This window comes from Pseudophryne corroboree, chromosome 7 (genome assembly GCF_028390025.1).
Source record: "Pseudophryne corroboree isolate aPseCor3 chromosome 7, aPseCor3.hap2, whole genome shotgun sequence".
NCBI classification, from domain to species: domain Eukaryota; kingdom Metazoa; phylum Chordata; class Amphibia; order Anura; family Myobatrachidae; genus Pseudophryne; species Pseudophryne corroboree.
This window is the reverse complement of record NC_086450.1, coordinates 325,959,687-325,982,488: the sequence shown is the minus strand read 5'-3', so window position 1 is coordinate 325,982,488 and position 22,802 is coordinate 325,959,687. Positions and strand designations below refer to the sequence as shown.

General features: G+C 46.3%; 1 protein-coding gene across 5 annotated transcripts in view; it reads left to right on the top strand.

Annotated features, from left to right (window-relative positions):
• The window catches only part of METTL18 (methyltransferase 18, RPL3 N3(tau)-histidine), a 379,064-nt gene that overhangs the window by 87,229 nt on the left and 269,033 nt on the right, over positions 1-22,802 (top strand). For all 5 annotated transcript variants that reach the window (XM_063934325.1, XM_063934330.1, XM_063934327.1 and 2 more), the window contains exon 2: positions 10,035-10,201. The gene's annotated coding sequence lies outside the window, so the exon portion shown is untranslated. The remainder of the gene's footprint in view (positions 1-10,034; positions 10,202-22,802) is intronic.

Genomic DNA, 22,802 nt, shown 5'->3' with positions numbered 1-22,802 from the left:
CCTGGATCCTACAAGTAGTATCCCAGGGGTACAGTTTGGAATGTCGAGACGTTTCCCCTGCGCAGGCTCCTGAAGTCTGCTTTACCAAGGTCTCCCTCCGACAAGGAGGCAGTATGGGAAAAAATTCACGAGCTGTATTCCCAGCAGGTGATAATTAAATTACCCCTCCTACAACAAGAAAAGGGGGTATTATTCCACACTATATTGTGGTACTGAAGCCAGAAGGCTAGGTGAGACCTATTCTAAATCTAAAAAAATTTGAACACTTACAAAGGTTCAAATCAAGATGGAGTCACTCAGAGCAGTGATAACGAACCGGGAAGAAGGGGACTATATGGTGTCCCGAGACATCAGGGATGCTTACCTCCATGTCCCAAATTTGCCCTTATCACTAAGGGTACCTCAGGTTCGTGGTACAGAACTGTCACTATCAGTTTCAGACGCTGCCATTTGGATGGTCTACGGCACCTCGGGTCTTTACCAAGGTAATGGCCGAAATGATGGTTCTTCTTCGAAGAAAAGGCGTCTTAATTATCCCTTACTTGGACGATCTCCTGATAAGGGCAAAGTCCAGGGAACAGTTGGAGGTGGGAGTAGCACTATCTCGGATACTGTTACAACAGCAGGGGTGGATTCTAAATATTCCAAAATCGCAGCTGATCCCGACAACAAGTCTCCTGTGCTTAGGGATGATTCTGGACACAGTCCAGAAAAAGGTGTTTCTCCCGGAAGAGAAAGCCAGGGAGTTATCCGAGCTAGTCAGGAACCTCCTAAAATCAGTGCATCATTGCACAAGGGCCATGGTAAAAAAATGGTGACTTCCTTCGAAGCAATTCCAGTCGGCAGATTTCATGCAAGAACTTTTCAGTGGGATCTGCTGGACAAATGGTCCGGATCGCATCTTCAGATGCATCAGCGGATAACCCTATATCCAAGGACAAGGGTGTCTCTCCTGTGGTGGTTACAGAGTGCTCATCTTCTAGAGGGCCGCAGATTCGGCATTCAGTTTTGGATGTTGGTGACCACGGAGGCCAGCCCGAGAGGCTGGGGAGCAGTCACACAAGGAAAAAATTTCCAGGGAGTGTGATCAAGTCTGGAGATTTTTCTCCACATAAATATAGCTAAGGGTAAATTTATAATGCTCTAAGCTTAGCAAGACCTCTGCTTCAAGGTCAGCCGGTATTGATCCAGTGGGATAAAACATCACGGCAGTCGCCCACGTAAATAGACAGGGCGGCACAAGAAGCAGGAGGGCAGTGGCAAAAACTGCAAGGACTTTTCGCTGGGCGGAAAATCATGTGATAGCACTGTCAGCAGTGTTTCATTCCGGGAATGGAAACTGGGAAGCAGACTTCCTCAGTAGGCACGACCTCCACCCGGCAGAGTGGGAACTTCATGGGGAAGTTTTCCACATAATTGTAAACCGTTGGGAATTACCAAAGGTGGACATGATGGCGTCCCGTCTGAACAAAAAACGGGACAGGTATTGCGCCAGGTTAAGAGACCCTCAGGCAATAGCTGTGGACGTTCTGGTAACACCGTGGGTGTACCAGTCGGGTATGTGTTCCATCCTCTGCTTTTCATACCTAAGGTACTGAGAATTATAAGACGTAGAGGAGTAAGAACTATACTCATGGCTCCGGATTGGCCAAGAAGGACTTGGTACCCGGAACCTCAAGAGATGCTCACAGAGGACTTATGGCCTCTGCCGCTAAGAAGGGACTTGTTTCAGCAAGTACCATGTCTGTTCCAAGACTTACCGCAGCTGCGTTTGACGGCATGGCGGTGGAACGCCGGATCCTAAGGGAAAAGGCATTCAGGAAGAGGTCATTCCTACCCTGGTCAAAGCCAGAAAGGAGGTGACCGCACAACATTATCACCACATGTGGCGAAAATATGTTGCGTGGTGTGAGGCCAGGAAGGCCCCACGAAGAAATTTCAACTCGGTCGAATTCTGCATTTCTTGCAAACAGGAGTATCTATGGGCCTCAAATTGGGGTCCATTAAGGTTCAAATTTCGTCCCTGTCGATTTTTCTTCCAGAAAGAATTGGCTTCAGTTCCTGAAGTCCAGAAGTTTGTCAAGGGAGTATTGCATATACAACCCCCTTTTGTGCCTCCAGTGGCACTGTGGGATCTCAACGTAGTTCTGGGATTCCTCAAAACACATTGGTTTAAAACCAGTCAAATCTGTGGATTTGAAGCATCTCACATGAAAAGTGAACATGCTCTTGGACCTGGCCTGGACCAGGCGAGTGTCAAACTGGTGGTTTTTTTTTCTCAAAAAAGCCCATATCTGTTTGTCCATTCGGACAGGGCAGAGCTGCGGACTCGTCCCCAGTTCTCTCCCTAAGGTGGTGTCAGTGTTTCACCTGAACCAGCTTATTGTGGTGTCTTGCGCCTACTAGGGACTTGGAGGACTCCAAGTTGCTAGATGTGGTCAGGGCCCTGGAAAATATAGGTTCCAGGACGGCTGGAGTCAGGAAAACTGACTTGCTGTTATCCTGTATGCACCCAACAAACTGGGTGCTCTTGCTTTTAAGCAGACTTTTGCTAGTTGGATGTGTAATACAATTCAGCTTGCACATTCTGTGGCAGGCCTGCCACAGCCAAAATATGTAAATGCCCATTCCACAAGGAAGGTGGGCTCATCTTGGGCGGCTGCCCGAGGGGTCTCGGCTTTACAACTTTGCCGAGCGGCTATTTAGTCAGGGGCAAACACGTTTGTAAAATCCTACAAATTTGATACCCTGGCTAAGGAGGACCTGGAGTTCTCTCATTCGGTGCTGCAGAGTCATCCGCACTCTCCCGCCCGTTTGGGAGCTTTGGTATAATCCCCATGGTCCTTTCAGGAACCCCAGCATCCACTAGGACGATAGAGAAAATAAGAATTTACTTACCGATAATTCTATTTCTCGGAGTCCGTAGTGGATGCTGGGCGCCCATCCCAAGTGCGGATTATCTGCATTACTTGTACATAGTTACAAAAATCGGGTTATTATTGTTGTGAGCCATCTTTTCAGAGGCTCCGCTGTTATCATACTGTTAACTGGGTTCAGATCACAGGTTGTACAGTGTGATTGGTGTGGCTGGTATGAGTCTTACCCGGGATTCATAAATCCTTCCTTATTGTGTACGCTCGTCCGGGCACAGTACCTAACTGAGGCTTGGAGGAGGGTCATAGGGGGAGGAGCCAGTGCACACCACCTGATCCTAAAGCTTTACTTTTTGTGCCCTGTCTCCTGCGGAGCCGCTATTCCCCATGGTCCTTTCAGGAACCCCAGCATCCACTACGGACTCCGAGAAATAGAATTATCGGTAAGTAAATTCTTATTATATATATATATATATATATATATATATATATATATATATATATATATATATATATATATATATAAAATCTAAGCAGCTATAAGGGAAAAAACACTCATTTATAGTGGGATCCCTGTGTTATATAGCGCTCTGGTGTGTGCTGGCATACTCTCTCTCTGTCTCCCCAAAGGGCTTTGTGGGGTCCTGTCCTCTGTCCGAGCATTCCCTGTGTGTACGCGGTGTGTCGGTACGGCTGTGTCGACATGTTTGATGAGGAGGCTTATGTAGAGGCGGAGCAGATGCCGATAAATGTGATGTCACCCCCTGCGGGGTCGAAACCTGAGTGGATGGTTCTGTGGAAGGAATTACGCGACAGCGTCGTCTCCTTGCATAAAAGGTTCGACGACATACCAAATATGGGACAGCCGGCTTCTCAGCCTGTGCCTGCCCAGGCGTCTCAAAAGCCATCAGGGGCTCTAAAACGCCCGCTACCTCAGATGGCAGACACAGATGTCGACACGGATACTGAATCCAGTGTCGACGACGATGAGACTAATGTATCTTCCAATAGGGCCACACGTTATATGATTGAGGCAATGAAAAATGTGTTGCATATTTCTGATGTTACCCCGGGTACCACAAAAAAGGGTATTATGTTTGGAGAGAAAAAACTACCAGTTGTTTTTCCTCCATCTGAGGAATTAAATGAAGTGTGTGAAGAAGCGTGCGCTTCCCCCGATAAGAAACTGGTAATTTCTAAGAGGTTACTAATGGCGTACCCTTTCCCGCCAGAGGATAGGTCACGTTGGGAAACATCCCCTAGGGTGGATAAAGCGCTCACACACTTGTCAAAGAAGGTGGCACTACCGTCTCCGGATACGGCCGCCCTGAAGGAATCTGCTGATAGAAAGCAGGAGGCTATCCTGAAGTCTATATATACACACACAAGTGTTATACTGAGACCAGCTATTGCTTCAGCATGGATGTGCAGTGCTGCAGCTGCGTGGTCAGATTCCCTGTCGGAAAATATTGATACCCTAGACAGGGACACTATATTGCTAACCGTAGAGCATATTAAAGACGCACTCTTATACATGAGGGATGCACAGAGGGATATTTGCCGGCTGGCATCTAAAATAAGTGCAATGTCCATTTCTGCCAGGAGATGGTTATGGACTCGGCAGTGGACAGGAGATGCAGATTCTAAAAGGCACATGGAAGTTTTGCCTTATAAGGGTGAGGAGTTGTTCGGGTAGGGTCTCTCGGACCTCGTTTCCACAGCAACAGCTGGGAAGTCTACATTTTTACCCCATGTTCCCTCACAGCCAAAGAAAGCACCGTATTATCAGGTACAGTCCTTTCGGCCCAATAAGGGCAAGCGGGTTAAAGGCGCGTCCTTTCTGCCCAGAGGCAGAGGTAGAGGGAAAAAGCTGCAGCATACAGCCAGTTCCCAGGAGCAAAAGTCCTCCCCCGCTTCCTCTAAGTCCACAGCATGACGCTGGGGCTCCACAGGCGGAGCCAGGTACGGTGGGGGCCCGTCTCAAAAATTTCAGCGATCAGTGGGCTCACTCACGGGTGGATCCCTGGATCTTTCAAGTAGTATCTCAGGGGTACAAGCTGGAATTCGAGACGTCTCCCCCCCCCCCCGCCGTTTCCTCAAATCTGCCTTGCCAACAACTCCCTCAGGCAGGGAGGCAGTGTTAGAGGCAATTCACAAGCTGTATTCCCAGCAGGTGATAGTAAAGGTGCCCCTACTTCAACAAGGACGGGGTTACTATTCTGTTGAGACCCATTTTAAATTTGAAATCCTTGAACACGTATATAAAAAAATTCAAGTTCAAGATGGAATCGCTCAGGGCGGTTATTGCAAGCCTGGACGAGGGGGATTACATGGTATCACTGGACATCAAGGATGCTTACCTGCATGTCCCCATTTACCATCCTCACCAGGAGTACCTCAGATTTGTGGTACAGGATTGTCATTACCAATTCCAGACGTTGCCGTTCGGTCTATCCACGGCTCCGAGGGTCTTTACCAAGGTAATGGCCGAAATGATGATACTCCTTCGAAAGAAGGGAGTTTTAATTATCCCGTACTTGGACTATCTCCTGATAAAGGCGAGGTCCAGGGAGCAGTTGTTGGTCGGGGTAGCACTATCTCGGGAGGTGCTACAACAGCACGGCTGGATTCTAAATATTCCAAAGTCACAGCTGGTCCCTACGACACGTCTACTGTTCCTGGGGATGGTTCTGGACACAGAACAGAAAAAAGTGTTTCTCCCGGAGGAGAAGGCCAAGGAGCTGTCATCTCTAGTCAGAGGCCTCCTAAAACCGAAACAGGTGTCGGTGCATCACTGCACGCGGATCCTGGGAAAGATGGTAGCTTCCTACAATGCAATTCCATTCGGCAGGTTCCATGCAAGAACCTTTCAGTGGGACCTGTTGGACAGGTGGTCCGGATCGCATCTTCAGATGCATCGGCTGATAACCCTGTCTCCAAGGACCAGGGTGTCTCTGCTGTGGGGGCTGCAGAGTGCTCATCTTCAAGAGGGCCGCAGATTCGGCATACAGGACTGGGTCCTGGTTACCACAGATGCCAGCCTTCGAGGCTGGGGGGCAGTCACACAGGGAAGAAACTTCCAAGGACTATGGTCAAGTCAGGAGACTTCCTGCACATAAATATTCTGGAGCTGAGGGCCATTTACAATGCCCTAAGTCAGGCAAAACCCCTGCTTCAAAACCAGCCGGTACTGATCCAGTCAGACAACATCACGGCGGTCGCCCATGTAAACCGACAGGGCGGCACGAGAAGCAGGACGGCGATGGCAGAAGCCACAAGGATTCTCCGATGGGCGGAAAATCACGTGTTAGCACTGTCAGCAGTGTTCATTCCGGGAGTGGACAACTGGGAAGCAGACTTCCTCAGCAGGCACGACCTCCACCCGGGAGAGTGGGGACTTCATCCAGAAGTCTTCACACTGATTGTAAATCGTTGGGAACGGCCACAGGTGGACATGATGGCGTCCCGCCTAAACAAAAAACTGGAGAGATATTGCGCCAGGTCAAGGGACCCTCAGGCGATAGCGGTGGACGCTCTAGTGACACCGTGGGTGTACCAGTCAGTTTATGTGTTCCCTCCTCTGCCTCTCATACCAAAGGTACTGAGAATAATAAGAAAACGAGGAGTAAGGACAATACTCGTGGTTCCGGATTGGCCAAGAAGAGCTTGGTACCCGGAACTTCAAGAAATGATGTCAGAGGACCCATGGCCTCTGCCGCTCAGACAGGACCTGCTGCAGCAGGGGCCCAGTCTGTTCCAAGACTTACCGCGGCTGCGTTTGACGGCATGGCGGTTGAACACCGGATCCTGAAGGAAAAGGGCATTCCGGAGGAAGTCATTCCTACGCTGATTAAAGCTAGGAAAGAAGTAACCGCAAACCATTATCACCGCATATGGCGAAAATATGTTGCGTGGTGTGAGGCCAGGAAGGCCCCAACGGAGGAATTTCAGCTGGGCCGTTTCCTGCACTTCCTACAGTCAGGGGTGACCATGGGCCTAAAATTGGGTTCCATTAAGGTCCAGATTTCGGCTCTATCGATTTTCTTCCAGAGAGAACTGGCTTCACTACCTGAAGTTCAGACTTTTGTTAAGGGAGTGCTGCATATTCAGCCCCCTTTTGTGCCTCCAGTGGCACCTTGGGATCTCAACATGGTGTTGGATTTCCTAAAGTCACATTGGTTTGAGCCACTTAAAACCGTGGAATTGAAATATCTCACGTGGAAAGTGGTCATGTTGTTGGCCTTGGCTTCGGCCAGGCGTGTATCAGAATTGGCGGCTTTGTCATGTAAAAGCCCTTATCTGATTTTCCATATGGATAGGGCAGAATTGAGGACTCGTCCCCAGTTTCTTCCTAAAGTGGTATCAGCTTTTCATCTGAACCAACCTATCGTGGTGCCTGCGGCTACTACAGACTTGGAGGCTTCCAAGTTGTTGGACGTAGTCAGGGCCCTGAAAATCTATGTTTCCAGGACAGCTGGAGTCAGAAAGACTGACTCGCTATTTATCCTGTATGCGCCCAACAAGTTGGGTGCACCTGCTTCAAAGCAGACTATTGCTCGCTGGATCTGTAGTACGATTCAGCTTGCACATTCTGCGGCTGGACTGCCGCATCCTAAATCAGTAAAAGCCCCTTCCACGAGAAAGGTGGGCTCTTCTAGGGCGGCTGCCCGAGGGGTCTCGGCTTTACAACTTTGCCGAGCAGCTACTTGGTCGGGGTCAAACACATTTGCAAAATTCTACAAGTTTGACACCCTGGCTGAGGAGGACCTAGAGTTTGCCCATTCGGTGCTGCAGAGTCATCCGCACTCTCCCGCCCGTTTGGGAGCTTTGGTATAATCCCCATGGTCCTTACGGAGTCCCAGCATCCACTTAGGACGTCAGAGAAAATAAGAATTTACTCACCGGTAATTCTATTTCTCGTAGTCCGTAGTGGATGCTGGGCGCCCATCCCAAGTGCGGATTGTCTGCAATACTTGTATATAGTTATTGTTTAACTAAAGGGTTATTGTTGAGCCATCTGTTGAGAGGCTCAGTTGTTGTCATACTGTTAACTGGGTATTGTATCACGAGTTATACGGTGTGATTGGTGTGGCTGGTATGAGTCTTACCCGGGATTCTAAATCCTTCCTCATTGTGTCAGCTCTTCCGGGCACGGCGGGCACAGTATCCTAACTGAAGTCTGGAGGAGGGTCATAGTGGGAGGAGCCAGTGCACACCAGTTAGACCTAAAGCTTTCTTTATAGTTGTGCCCAGTCTCCTGCGGAGCCGCTATTCCCCATGGTCCTTACGGAGTCCCAGCATCCACTACGGACTACGAGAAATAGAATTACCGGTGAGTAAATTCTTATTATTTTACAGTGACTGGTATTTTCCTCAAACAATTGCTTGGGTATCCTGCTATTGCTGTCCCTCTTCTGTACAGGCTGTATATTGGATCTGGGAACTTTTCCTTCTCACTTAGGGGTGTATTCATGAAGCGGTGAAAGGAGTGGTGAAAAGGACCAGGGTAGAAGTTGCCTGTGGCAACCAATCAGCTTTGAAGGAAGACTTTATCAAGTGCATTCTATAAAATGTAGGGGAGATGCTGATTGATTGCCATGGGCAACTTTTCCACTAGTCTATTTCTCCACTCTTTTCACTATTTCATGAATTGACCCCTTAGGGGTCTATTCATGAAGCAGTAAAAAAGAGTGGAGAAGTGGGCTAGTGGAGAAGGTGCCCATAGCAACCAATCAGCTGCTCTATGTAATTTTGTAATATGACAATTATAAATGTTACTTTAATGCTGATTGGTTGCCACAGGTAACTTCTCCATTGGTTCACTTTCCCACTCATTTCACTGCTTCATGAATACACCCCATAGTTACCTGACATTAGTGAAATTAAAGTAGCAATCAGAGAGAAAATATTTAAAGTAGTTACTGGTAGTTCTTGGTATCTGTGACATGTGAACTACACTGTGTAGCTTAGGTGAGAGAGAGAGATGTTGGCTCTGGTGGTAAATAAACATTGGTTGGTAAAATCATAAAGTGACTATTGATGATTTTTTTTTAAAAAGGTAAGTTTACTTTTGGTTTACTTTTAGTTCTTTGTAGATCACTCAAATGTGAGGGTCTGATAACATTATTCATGTAATCAACCCCTGGGTCATTCCATGAAATGGTCTTTTTATGTAACATTTGTTACCAGTTTTCATGACAAGCTTAGCATCAAAATGAAAGCATATCATGTACCACACAAACATTTACTTTGCACTAAACATTCAAAGCACATGCTCAAAAAAATATATTTTGCATGAAATATATTAAAAAATGTAACGTTCGTTACCATGGAATGACACCCCTGCAAAATGCAGCAATTCACAGCACAAAGCAAGGGTCATGCAGTGATGACAGTGAGAATTGTGTTCTCCTGTCTCTGCCTTTGTTTGCAAATGATTAGTTCAATAACACTTCAAAAAACATTATCTTTTACCAACTATCACTTAACACAGTGGTTCCCAAACTGTGTGCTGTGGCACCCTGGAGTGTCTCTGGGCACCTACAGGGGAGGCCAGGGTTGGAGGTCCAGGACCAATTCAAAATATTGGTGGTCAATGTAATAGGCAAAATCAGTGCTTGTGGCTTCCAATCTTAAAATATGTGGCTAAACAGAGGCTAATCCTGTCCCTCACCACATTACTCACCCTAAGGATGACATATCAACACAATGTAATTAATTTCATATGTTTTTTGTGACTCCCTCTATAAGAAATATTTGGCCTAGGATTGCGAGTGAAATTTTTTTTCTTATACTCTAGGGTGCAATGATTTAAAAATGTTTGGGAACCACTGACTTAACAGATACATTTATATGTTTAGCATAACATGAAATAAGAAAACAGCTCATTTTCAGAGACCCTTTACTACTGTCTACTACTTTTGTATGTTTGATTGTAGCGATTTGTGCTGAGTGCTTGAAAGCTGATGGCATGTTGTAGATAACACTGAGGACTGTCCCGTCTGTAGAGCACATTTTATTGTGTGCTTAGTCCTGAAGGACATGGGGAGGCTGCTAGTCATCTCATCTAGCGTTAGTGACAAGTAAATGGACTTTTAACATGTATATTTTGTGACCATTGATCACTGACCACCACGTCTCCATTTTCATCTCTCTTCCCAGGGTTAACAGCAGGATTTTGGAGCAGGCTTCCTACAAGGACACACTGTCAGAGCAAAGCATGCGCCTGTTGGTCATTTCTCTCCATCCGATGAGTTACCTGATTTGAAGAGAATTCTTAAACGCCACACTTTCCTGTGTTGATATTCAAGCAATGTAACCATCATATAGTAAGTCATGCAGCTCTTTTTACGTATACGACAAAACACTAGTATATTTAAATGGGCAAAGTACATAAGGTGTGTACACATGGTGAGATTCGGGCTAACCCCGATTCTCATTATGCAATAGGGGCTAGGTCGGTATCGCAAGCACATAATGACTGTTGACAATTTTGGCTGTCAATTTTAATATACAATGGGTGACGGGATGGGTATGGGTCGTTGGATAGAACTTAGGTCGACCATGGAAGGTCGACATGCATTATGTTGACATGGACAATAGGTCGACATGGTCATTAGGTCGACAGGTCAAAAGGACAACATTTATTTTTTTTTACTGTTTTTGGCGTTGTTGTTCTTCGTAAAGTGACGGGGAACCCCAATTAGTGCACCGTGTCCCCTCACATGGCTTGCTTCAGGCAAGGTGCCTTGCTTCGCTCAGCACAGGTTACTGTTCCAATCGTAGTCCACGTGGATCGTTAAGTATGAAAAAAAATGAGAAAAACTCATGTCGACCGTTTGACCTGCCGACTTAGTACATGTCGACCGAATGAACATGTCGACCTAATGCATGTCGACCTTCAGTGGCTAAGCTGTGTTGACCTAACGACCGTATCTCGACAGGATACCCTGGGCGCTTCACTGGGTTTTAGCTGGCCTTTTAATACCAAAAAAGGGGTACCCTAACCCCACTGGAACAAATGGCAACAGTGGTAGTGGGTTTTAAAATGTGGCGCTACCCAGTTGATATTAGGATACTTCAGATACAACGAGTAAAGTAAAAAATATCAAAATGTATTACACTCTGTAGCATCCAAATCATGTCACTTATAAAATTACCACACTTACAGGCATTGTGTGGACAAAATAAAAACATATAGTTCAGGAGGAGTCCTACCGAGGGATACGTTGGGGAGCAGCAGGTGGTGATGAATGCAGGGAAGTCCGGACTTGCCCTGCATAAGCTCCCAGATCTTAAGTCCTTCCTGCGGCAGGTAATCCTCCTCTGGTCCAAGGGGTGATGTGCCAACGCGTTTTGGAACATTAAAATTCCTTTTTCAAGGCATATGCCTTGAAAAAGGAACTTTAATGTTCCGAAACGTGTTGGCACCATCACCGCTGCTGTAGGAAGGACTTAAGATCTGTGATCTTATGCAGGGCAACTTTTCTTACGATTTTGACTATATTGTCAAAATCGTAAGACAATATCTCACCGCAATATCAAACCAACAAATAAACACCCACTTTCACCTGTTAGCACATCTGGCTCATATTATTCTGCTTTAAATGGGAAGTGACAAGGAAAATACCAACTTCTTTTTTACCAGTATTTGTCACTTAGCAAAAATAATTTTATTCAACATTTATACTTTTAAGGTGGTATTTACTTGTGGTCCTATGCTATATTATGACATGTTCAGATTAAACTGAACGATTTTTGAACATTTTCACTACATTTAGAGGTATAAACAAAAATATGTAAGTTATGCATTATTTCACTTACGAAAAAGGTTTTGGACTGGGAACTGGAAAACGTACAATGTTTGGCCAGTACAGACTGAGTCTACTATATCCAAAATGTTTGGGACCAGAAGTATTTTGGATATCAGATTTTTACATATTTTGGAATATTTGCATACAGTAATGGTATATCTTGGGGACGGGCCCCAAGTCTAAACACTAAATGAATGCCTCATATACACTTTATACACACAGCCTGATGGTAATTTTATACAAATTTTTAAATAATTGTGTGCACTAAACAAAGTCTGTGCACAGTGAACGATCAGAAAGCGGAGATTTTGGTATCTCAGTCTTGCTCAAAAAATTCACATTTTGTTATTTTGGATATGGGAGACTTGGGTCTATTTACTAAGCTCTGGATATAGATAAAGTATCAGCCAATCAGCTCCTAACTGTCATTTTTTAAACACAGCCTGTAACATGGCAATTCTGATTGGCTGGTACTTTATCTCCATCCAAGGCTTAGTAAATAGATCCCTCAATCTGTAATGTGGAGTGTTAGCCAGAGGCTCTTGCGGTGTTTACAAGTGAACAGTAGAGGTTAAAACTGAGGTCAACATACTGTACACACTAATATGTGTTAGCCATCTTTTGTACATCTATGTATATTTATGAGTATTTGAGAGTGTGAACAGGCCACATGAACCAGTCACAAACACAGAAAGGGAGGAGCCCTGATATATAGCTGATGCTTGACAGTTGCTTGTTTATTAATAACTCTACATACTGTATCAGTTACCCATCTGTCCCAATTAGGGTCCAGTGTAGCGTGCACACGCTATTCCAAATATTAAAAATGTACAAGGTGATAGGTACAAATTATGCTTTTATCCAGGCTGTACTCTTAATATTACAATTGAACAACTGCATGACACATCCATGTTATCACACCCTAAGAGCATGCTTACCTACTCTCCCGGACGCCTGAAAGAGTAGTCAAGTCTCCCAGAGCCTGCCCATAGTTGCCCTCTTTCCAAGTATAGTGGACAGTCCGGGTGACGGAATGCAGTCAATATACCGGGAACCGTGTAATCGTGGCCTTCTACCAGCTTCACAATGCTGGTACTTGTGCATTGTATAGTGGAGGGCAGGGCCATTATAGTGCAGTTGCGCAGTCTTGCCCCCACACAATGCGCACTTCTGCCTCGCTACGCCCCACGCATCCTGCTCCTGGAGAAGTTGATAAGTAGTACATAGAAAGCAGGCAGAGGAATATTTACTTAATATAAGTAAGTGGACTTTTACATGAAAAATCTGCCCAGATTCCCCGAACCCCCCCCCCCCCCCCCAAAAAAAAACAACAACCTATATTTTACTTTTTAATGTCCAAATCTGTAAAAGATACACACTGGGGCTGATGTAGAGATGTACGTGCGCCTGTTTGCAGGCATGTCTTACGTAGTTTCCGCACTGCACATGCTCCAGAACTGAGTGCATTTAAGTATGAAAAGTAAGTCATACGCATTTCCCAGGGATTTACACTGACATCTCCTAAGGTGTGACTTTGTTCTAACAGGATGTTCTCATGTAGACAAAGTTCAGTTAGAGCATGTAAGTTATGGATGTAAGTGTATGATAGATGCTAGAATCAAGTGGCCTAAAGGACCTCTGATGTAAGGGGGAGGAGCCACGTCACCAGGGGGAGAAGCTAGGCCAGCAGGATAGTTCTTCTACTATCCACGCCACCAACTACTACCCGGTGGCGAGCATCCACCGAGTCTGAAGCGTGGCTAGCGAAGCAAGTCCGCGACGGTACATTTCGGGTACCCTGTTCGGGCATGGCTCCTCGCCCTGGTGACGTCAGATGTCCCTTACCCAACTTGGATTTAGAACTAATTGTAAGTGTATATCTAGCTGTTTGGATGTATCTTGTACCTAGTATAGGGTAGATAATAGTGCACTGATGATAGGTACTAGTAGGAAACCTTCTCAAGATGCATACACCTCCTGCATGCAGCCAAAATGTATTCTATGCACTCTTCCTTGGAGCGAAATTTGCCTGATTTACTTCCAGCTCTGCATCAGTGTTTTGCATTATATGAGCTAGAAAAATATCTGTATGCCATAGAATATAATTTCTTAGGGCAAGCTAAAATCTAAACATTTGCCCCAGTGTCGCCCCAAGTTCCCTGTTTGGGTAGTCATCTTCTGGTTAAATGGGCGTGACAAATGGTCTACTTACATCCCATACAGTGCACCAATGATTCATTTTTCTGGGGTTATATTCACTAAAAATCACTTCTGACGCATTTTTTTTTTTTTTTTTTGCAAACAGAGATTTATTAAAACAAAATAGGCCAAAAAATCTCCCGCAAAACCGACTTACAATAAAAATTGTACATGGGAAAACATAAATGCTTTCTCATAGGGCTGATGCAAATAGGGGATTTACTAACAATTGGTTTGCATTAGACATAACAATCAAACACAAAATTGACCAAAAAATAGACTAATAAGTGATAGTCGTTTTTCACTTCTAAAACACGTTCTATTGCCTAAAAACCTTCATTATGATGCCTATAAAAAGTAGAGATGAGCTGTTCGGTTTTGCTGAAAAAAGAACACACCAGCACATTGTGTTCCGCATCGAACAGAGCAGTGGCGTGCGGTGAGGTCAGTGACTGGTGAGGCACTACAGCCATAATGTCCGCCGAATCCTGCCGATGACCCCTACCGCCGACGAGCCAATGCCCGCTACTGCCCCTGTGGCGATGCCTGCTGCCACCACCAATGGCTTACAAACTCGCCTACCATCAACTGACCCAGCCCTCCGTAACTAATTTGCATCTCAGTCCGATGCCGCCACTGCCACCAATGCCCGCTGCCTGCCTGCTCATCATACTTGTGATATATTGTACATTTTTATAGAAAAAATATAATTAGTGTTTGGGACTGGGAAGGGAGTGGGAGGAGGACATGAATGCGATTTTGTTGTCCAGGGCTTCCATTAGTCAAATTACGATGCATAGTAGCGCCACTTACACAAATTACGCCAGGCAGAGCTCCCTTTTACACATTATGACAGGCAGAGCTCCCTTTTACACATTACGGCAGGTAGAGTCCCCTTTTACACATTACGGCAGGTACAGCCTCTTATTACACATTACGGCAGGTAGAGATCCTTTTTTTACATTATGGCAGGTACAGCTCCCTTTTACACAGTACGGCAGGTACAGCCCCCGATTACACATTACAGCAGGTAGAGCCAGTGGCGGAACTAGTGAGCGGTGGGCCCGGGTGCGACAAAATGCTTTGGACCCCCCCCCCCCATCCCGTCCAAGTCCACCCCCTCACCCCTAGAGAGGATCTGGTGAGGGGGACCTGCTCAGGGCCAGGGAAATGGATACCTAGCAACAGGGCCGTAACTAGACATTTTAGCGCTGTGTGCAAGAAACGGCATCAGAGCCCCCCCCCCCCTTTACATAAAACAGGGGCAGTGCGTGCCGCAGGCGCGCGCAAGAGATATAGGGCGTGGCTTCGTGGGGAAGGGGTGTGGCCACAAAATAATACCAATTCTTATAACTGTGCACAGTAGTCTCCAATATTCAAATTACGCCGCACAGTAGCACCACTACACCAGGTAGAGCCCCTTTTACACATTACGGCAGACAGCGTCCACCTTTTTACACATTACGACAGACAGCGTCCCCTTTTTACACATTACGGCAGACAGCGTCCACCTTTTTACACATTACGACAGACAGCGTCCCCTTTTTACACATTACGGCAGACAGCGTCCCCTTTTTACACATTACAGCAGACAACGTCCCCCTTTTTACACATTACGGCAGACAGCGTCCCATTTCTACACATTACGGCTGACAGCGTCCCCTTTCTACACATTACGGCTGACAGCGTCCCCTTTTTTACACATTACGGCAGACAGCGTCCCTTTTTTTAACACATTACAGCAGACAGCGTCCACCTTTTTACACATTACGACAGACAACGTCCCCTTTTTACACATTACAGCAGACAACGTCACCCTTTTTACACATTACGGCAGACAGCGTCCCCTTTATACACATTACGGCAAACAGCGTCCCCGTTTTAGACATTACGGCAGACAGCGTACCCTTTGTACACATTATGGCAGACAGCGTCCCTTTTTTTAACACATTACAGCAGACAGCGTCCCCTTTCTACACATTACAGCTGACAGCGTCCCCTTTTTTACACATTACGGCAGACAGCGTCCCTTTTTTTAACAAATTACAGCAGACAGCGTCCACCTTTTTACACATTACGACAGACAACGTCCCCTTTTTACACATTACAGCAGACAACGTCACCCTTTTTACACATTACGGCAGACAGCGTCCCCTTTATACACATTACGGCAAACAGCGTCCCCGTTTTAGACATTACGGCAGACAGCGTACCCTTTGTACACATTATGGCAGACCGCGTCCCTTTTTTTTAACACATTACAGCAGACAGCGTCCACCTTTTTACACATTACGACAGACAGCGTCCCCTTTTTACACATTACGGCAGACAGCGTCCCCTTTTTACACATTACGGCAGACAACGTCCCCCTTTTTACACATTACGGCAGACAGCGTCCCCTTTTTTACACATTACGGCAGACAGCGTCCCTTTTTTTAACAAATTACAGCAGACAGCGTCCACCTTTTTACACATTATGACAGACAGCGTCCCCTTTTTACACATTACAGCAGACAACGTCACCCTTTTTACACATTACGGCAGACAGCGTCCCCTTTATACACATTACGGCAGACAGCGTCCCCGTTTTAGACATTACGGCAGACAGCGTACCCTTTGTACACATTACGGCAGACAGCGTCCCTTTTTTTTACACATTACGGCAGACAGCGTCCCTTTTTTTAACACATTACAGCAGACAGCGTCCACCTTTTTACACATTACGACAGACAGCATCCCCTTTTTACACATTACAGCAGACAACGTCACCCTTTTTACACATTACGGCAGACAGCGTCCCCTTTATACACATTACGGCAGACAGCGTCCCCGTTTTAGACATTACGGCAGACAGCGTACTCTTTGTACACATTATGGCAGACAGCGTCCCTTTTTTTTTACACATTACAGCAGACAGCGTCCACCTTTTTACACATTACGACAGACAGCGTCCCCGCTAACTTTTAGATTGTAACTTCCTTTCTTTGCTTTGTCATGTGCCTGTGTATGTGGGGGGGTTGTCTCCAAATAAACTTTTCATACTGAATTGTGTGTATAACTTTCTTCTCTAACATGCTAGTATAATGGACTTTATTCTATTTGATTTGCAGCACCAAGCATAGCTGCAACTAGAACATTCAGTACCCTGTGCCAGAAAGGGAATTGGTGCCCCCCTAATATTTGAAACAGGGATAGTATGCACTGTATCACTTTATCTCTTCAACTGTCACCACTGTGAAATGTTCACTTGCAGCATGCAGCAATAAGGTCCACTGCCACCAATGACGTCCGACACGCACAGTGTCGCCAAGACACCAAATTACAGTATATACATATTTTTAAAAACATGCACATACGTTACATTTAGTTCATATATTTACTGTACATTTAACATAGGGTATGAGATTTTAATACAGGCATTTTAAACAGGGGTTACGCTGGGATGATAGGACAGTGAGCTTCAGACAGTTACCTGAATAGTATTATTATCATCTCATTATATAATGTAAAACAGTCACTCATAGAGAACCTGGAAGGACAATGTAAATGTACTGTAGTGTAGTGTAGTATAGTGTACTGTAGTGTAGTGTGTAGGCAGCCACTTACCTGATTTCTTCTTCCGGCGCTGCTGCAGGCTCCTGACCTGGCGCTCCCTCGGTCTGTACATTGCACTGCAGGCCAAGAGGAGCGGGGGGGCCGCAGCAGCTCAGCAGTCAGCACGGGGGCCAGGAGAGGAGCAAGGCCGTTGAGCACAGGGTAGACTAAGAGAGCGAAGGGGGGGGGGGGGAACAGGGCTGAGAACACTGGGGCTAAGGGAGCGGGGGGGGGGGGGTCGCGGGAGCGCATCTGAGTTTGCGAGGGTTAAGGGAGGGGGGGTGGACAGCGCAGCACACAGAGGCTCCCGCTGGTCCTGCACGAGCAGAGTGAGGATATGCGTACACACGGAATGGGGGCATCTGACATTGCCCATCCGTTCCACTTCCAGCCCACCCCCTGCCACTGTCCAATGATTGACAGGTGTGTGCCTTGATGTGAGCTCAAGGCACAGCCCCTGTGAATGAGGCAAATCTGCTGGTGCCGCTTTTCTTTCAATTTTCAATGGGCTTTTCCAGCCCGTGATTTGGCTCCACCCCCTGCCCGCCGCCCTCTTCAGACACTTTATCATTGTTACTGGGAGGCAGCGCTCTCGCTGCCTCCAATAGAGATTTAGCTAAAATAATACAAAGTATAATGTGTTATTATCTTTGTATTATTTTAATCATTATGACAGGGGAGGCACTGCCTCCCCTGCCTCCCCTGACTGCACGTCCCTGGAACAGAGAGGGTTATTCAGAGTTGTTAGCAATTGGGCAAAACCATGTTGCACTGCAGGTGGAGAGCAGATGTAACATGTGCAGAGAGACTTCGATTTGGGTGGGGTGTGTTCAAACTGAAATCTAAATTGCAGTGTAAAAGTAAAGCAGCCAGTAGTTACCCTGCACAGAAACAATATAACCCACCCAAATCTAAGTCTCTCTGCACATGTTACATCTGCCCCACCTGCAGTGCAATATGGTTTTGCCCAATTACTTAAGTTTTTTGGTTTGCTAACAACTCTGAATAACCCCCATAGTCGTGGCTTAAGTCATCCTGCCAAGTTCTGATTTCGGATTGGAATCTTACGTGTTTTTGGATCACATGCAAGCCCCTCCCTTGTGAATGTAGGTGCCATTGACAGTGAAAATGACTGGAAATTAATGTAACTGGTGGTGGGCCAGATTTATCAACTGATGCTATGCAAATGTTTTTGTAAATTAGTATTTATTGGTAAACTGTGCTGTAAATGCTTTGCACTGTGCATGCACCAAAGTCAAATATCGATAACGCTCACAGTGCTTATCTTTACGCAGAGTGATTGACATCATGCACCATTTGTGCGCATTGATGGGGTAGTTGTGGTAAAAAGCAAGCGTGTCATGGACACTTTTGGGGCATGTCACTGTCTGTGTTCACGCATCCGTACTTAAACAGGGTGGCTTTGGCGTCTCGGTTCGGCTGCCATGTTTCATGGCCACTGACTTACTGGAGTTGCTGATTATTGAAGGATCTGGTTGTGCACTGCAAATGTGTACGCAGTTACTGTGCCTTTGTGATGGCTCCAGTGGGCATATCTGTACTTCTCAGGGTGGCTGGGTTTCTTGCAAAGTATCACACATTCTCAGTGTGCACAATCGCAGCTGCGATCACCATAGTGACCATCAATGTCTCAGGACAGATGTTAATATTACTGTGAGCAAAAAAAATTAATTACAAATTACATGATTTTAGTTATTTTTCTCATACGTCCTAGGGGATACTGGGAATCCTAGTACCAAGGGGTATAGATGGGTCCACTTGGAGCCATGGGCACTATAGAAATTTGAAAATGTGTGCTGGCTCCTCCCTCTATGCCCCTCCTACCAGACTCAGTTTAGAAAATGTGCCGGATGGAGCCGGTCAAATCTCTGGAAGCTCCTGAAGAGTTTTCTGCATTTATTTTACCTCACTGCATAAACACGTACGCTGACTGCAGAGACGCACAAGTCCTCCGGCGATCCCACAGATTACCTCAGCGGTACCAGGGGGTCATAGTGGGGGGGAAGCTTTATACTGGTGTACTAAGTTCCTAATCTAGGTTCTTCGTCTGCGACCCAGCTAAGCCTGGCTTTAGCAATTAGGGCGCTGTGTGCTGGTTCTCTCTCTCTCTGTGTCACTTAGAAAGGGCTCTTGTGGGTTAATTGTTCATTTAACCTTATCCTGTGTGAGTGCTGTTACTGCTGCAGTATGTCAGGCTAAGAGTGTAAAACATGCAAGGCACAGTGTTCCTCTTCTCCAGGGGGTTCACTAGTGTGTACTCAGTGTAGTGTCCCTTCTCAGAACAGCACTGTGGAGCCAGCCTGGCTGGACTCTATTTGGGGTGTGATTAACAACATCTCTACTAAATTAGCTTGTAACGAGCAGGAGACACAATATTTAAGAACGTCTATGACTGAGTTTATGAAAAAGATTCAGTCCTCAGACAAGCGTCTCAGTCCTCTACCGTTGGTCCGCAGAAACGTACTTTGGTCCATGTCCTCCATTCTAACTCTGATAATGAAGGGACAGAGTTGGAGTCCTAAATATCCCTGATAAAGAGACAGAGGTGAGTGAGGTATCTTTCTTTAATATAAAGAAAAAATCCTCAGCCACTTTTCCTGTGTCAAAGAAACTAAATACCCTGTTTGAAGAACCGTGGGTTAATCCAGATACGAAGTTTCAAATTCCTCGGCGGTTATTGGCATCTTTTCCTTCTGAGGATAGGAAAAAGTGGGAAAATCCACCGATAGTGGCTACGTCAGTCTCCAGGCTATCACGTAAAATAGTATTACCTGTTCCTTGGGCAGCCTCCCTAAAGGATTCAGCTGATCATAAGATTGAGACCACCCTCAAATCTTTGTATACAGCAGCAGGGGTGGCCCAGAGACCCACTATAGCATGTGGGTGGATTACACTTGCCATTACAAAATGGTCAGACAAATTAATTGAGGGGTTAGACACCTTGCCTCAAAATTAGATTATTATCCTCCAGCAACACATACAGGACTCTGCGAACTTTATGAACAAGACCATTAAGGAGATAAGACTACTTAATGCACGCACCACAGCTATGGCAGTGTCAGCACGCAAGAGATTATGGCTGCGTCAGTGGACTGCTGACGCCGACTCCAAGAAAGGTGTGGAAGGTCTGCCTTTTACAGGTGAGGTCTTATTTGGCGAGGAGCTGAATAAGTGGATTTCACAGGCTACGGCGGGTAAATCCACTTATTTACCTTCTACAGCTCCACCAGCTAGGGAGGCCTACTCAGGACCCAACTTGCAGTCCTTTTGAATTGCCAAGTTTCGGGGCAGGACCAGAGGTTCCTCTACCACCGCCAGAGGACAGCTACGCAAACCTGATGCTGTTGGTTCACAGGAACAGAGCTCCGGCTCTGTCTCATCAAAGACTTCCACATGACGGTGGGTCGCGATGCCTGGAAGACAGGCAGGTGGGAGCCTGACTAAACTTTTTCAGACAAGTCTGGACAATATCTTCCTAGGACCCCTGGGTCATAGACCTTATATCCCAAGGCTACAGGCTGGAGTTCCAGGATCTCCCATCTCACAGATTCTTCAAATCGGGCTTACCAGTTTCACAAGTAGCAAGAGTAACCTTACAAGTAGCCATTCAAAAACTGTTACAGGCCCAGGTCATTGTTCCAGTTCCATCTCATCTACAAAACACGGGATACTATTCCAGCCTGTTTGTGGTTACGAAACCGGATGGGTTGGTAAGACTGATCCAAAATCTCAAGTCCTTGAACCCATACTTACGGGTGTTCAAGTTCAAAATGGAGTCTCTGAGAGCGGTGATCTCAGGTCTGGAAGAGGGGGAATTCCTAGAAGAGGGGGAATTCCTAGTGTCTCTGGATGCGTACCTTCACATTCTGATCTGTCCGCCTAATCAGGTTTATCTACGGTTTGCACTGCAGGACTGCCTCTACCAGTTCCAGGCTCTGCCATTCGGTCTCTCCACGGCACTGAGGGTGTTTACCAAGATGATGGCAGAGATGATGATGATGCTACTCCGCAAACAAGGAGTGAACATAATTCCTTAACTGGATGATCTACTGATAAAGGCTGCGTCCAGGGAGCAGTTGGTGGAGAACATTAGTCTTACAACCAGATTACTCACGGATCATGGGTGGATTCTGAACCTGCAAAAATCTCACCTAGAGCCGACAAAGAAGCTTCAGTTCCTGGGAATGATACTGGACACAGTGTCTCAGAAAGTTTTACTTCCCTTGGAAAAGGCAGCGATAATCCAGGTGATGGTTCGGGCTGTCCTGAAGCTGAACAGAATCTCGGTACATCTATGCATACGCCTTCCGGAAAAATTGTTGGCGATTGAGTATGGAAGGGTTCATGCAAGTCCTTTCCAACTGGATCTGTTGGACAAATGGTCCGGATTGCATCTTCATATGCATCAGAGGATACGTCTGTTGCCAAAGGCCAGAATCTCCCTATTGTGGTGGTTACAAACATCTCACCTGGTGGAGGGTCAATTGTTTGGGATTCAGAATTGGATTCTGTTAACCACGGATGCAAGCCTCAGAGGTTGAGGTGCAGTAACCCAGGGAGTGCAGTTTCAAGGGATGTGGTAAAATCAGGAAGCTGCCCTTCCTATATATATCCTAGAACTCAAGGCAATATACAACGCCCTTCTGCAGGCCTTGTACCCCCTTTGGAATCAGGCCATACAAATACAGTCGGACAATGTGACGGCGGTGACGTACATAAACCGACAAGGAGGAACAAAAAGCAGGGCTGCTATGTAGGAGGTGTCAAGGATTCTCCATTGGGTGGGAAAACACGCCAAGGCCTTATTGAAGATCTTCATCCCGGGAGTAGACAACTGGTCAGCAGACTTCCTAAGTAGACACGACCTGCACCCGGGGGAATGGGGCCTCCAGCCGGAGGTGTTCCAGTGGCTGACACATCGGTAGGGTTATCCACAAATCGACATGATGGCTTCTTGACTCAACAGGAAGCTCAAGTGGTATTGTTCCAGGTCAAGGGACCCTCAAGCTGCAGCGGTAGACGCTTTGACAATTTCGTGGGTCTACCAGCTGGTGTACTTGTTTCCTCCAATTCCTCTGATCCCAAGAGTTCTCAAAATAATAAAAAGGGAAAGAGTTCAGGCAATCCTGATTGCGTTGGACTGGCCACGGAGGGTCTGGTATGCAGATCTTCTCGACATATCATTTGAGATCCGTGGCCTCTGCGGGGAGGATCTTCTGCAACAGGGGTCGTTCGTGTTTCAAGACATACCATGGCTATGTTTAACGGCATGGAAGTTGAAAGGCAGATTCTAGCCAAGAAA